Source organism: Dinoponera quadriceps, unplaced genomic scaffold, assembly GCF_001313825.1.
Source record: "Dinoponera quadriceps isolate SergipeBrazil2010 unplaced genomic scaffold, ASM131382v1 scaffold1886, whole genome shotgun sequence".
In the NCBI taxonomy this organism is placed as follows: domain Eukaryota; kingdom Metazoa; phylum Arthropoda; class Insecta; order Hymenoptera; family Formicidae; genus Dinoponera; species Dinoponera quadriceps.
Window position 1 is genome coordinate 2,192 of NW_014555937.1, and position 360 is coordinate 2,551.

At 37.8% G+C, this 360-nt stretch overlaps 1 pseudogene; it reads left to right on the forward strand.

Annotated features, from left to right (window-relative positions):
• Positions 1-353, forward strand: part of LOC106745901 — a 990-nt pseudogene extending 637 nt beyond the window's left edge.
• The last annotated feature ends 7 nt before the right edge of the window (positions 354-360 follow it).

Sequence of the window (360 nt, forward strand, 5' to 3'; positions counted from 1 at the left end):
GTCAACATGTTGTACTTGCCAGATCCGCGAGATGACAACGTTGGACACTTTGTATGGATAAAAAAACTTGTCCCGACTTGCGAGCTCGCAACTAAGCAAACATGATCATAAGAAATATATCTGCAACCGGTACGTATAAAAATTTGTAAAAAAAATATTATAAATATCTTTTGAAATGAATATTAATTAAAATGTTTTTTTACAGATGCTTGCACTATTTTAGTTCGAGCGAAAGGTTGCAGGTCCATACTATAGATTGTGAAGAAATGAACGCCTGCGCCATCCTGTTGCCTAGCGAGGATAACAAATGACTCAGTCTTTGCAACCACAACAGGAAAGAGCGTCTACCGTTTGTCGTGT